Here is a 787-nt window from a genome sequence, read left to right as displayed (position 1 = left end):
GTATACGTTATTCCAGCAAAACACACCCTTCTCACAACCACGCACTTGAGTGTTTTCTGACATGAGACATGAAATTGTGGATTTTATGAAGGACAGATTTATTTGGAGAACAGCCACAGACTATTGGCTGCTGTAGTCACTGTTGTGAACAAWTGATTTATTCACTGATGATGAATAATGAGCATTCATGATAAAAAAAAATAACAATAATAAACATGTATTTTTGCTCCTTTGGATTAAAAAAAMTGATCTATTGCACTTGATGTTGAAATATACGTGAACACAAAAATAACACTCTCTGACTAAAAGAACAATTTTCTTCACCGTTAAACATTTACGTTTTTCAATAAGGCGTTTGCTGAAAAGATGCCARCCATTAGTGGATAATACAGTTTTATATTGATTTCTCCCTAAATATGGATCAAATGGATGACTATAAGGTTAGCGATGCACTTAAATGTCAGACATCTCAGAAGAGCCCGGGCCTCTCCTGCTGCTCCATTTTAAATTGGGATATGATTATGTCTGTGCAATAATGTTAAAGTCAAAAAGCGCAGGATCTTTAAAAAGKGTAATCATTGCTGTGGTATTTCTGGTAACACAGTTAGAGAAACGTTCCATTTTTCCATGTTTTTACATAAATGGCATAGCATTCGTAATAGGATGTCATGGTTAGGGTCACTTTGGATTACAGTGGAGAGAGCCTGCTGGGGAACACTGTACCAAACTGCCCCCTTGTGGTGAAGAAACACATTGCATGTGTTGTAGAGAGGCGAAACTTATTTAT

The sequence above is a fragment of the Austrofundulus limnaeus genome, unplaced genomic scaffold (genome assembly GCF_001266775.1).
Source record: "Austrofundulus limnaeus strain Quisiro unplaced genomic scaffold, Austrofundulus_limnaeus-1.0 Scaffold3, whole genome shotgun sequence".
Taxonomy (NCBI): Eukaryota; Metazoa; Chordata; class Actinopteri; order Cyprinodontiformes; family Rivulidae; genus Austrofundulus; species Austrofundulus limnaeus.
Note: the sequence above shows the minus strand (reverse complement) of the source record.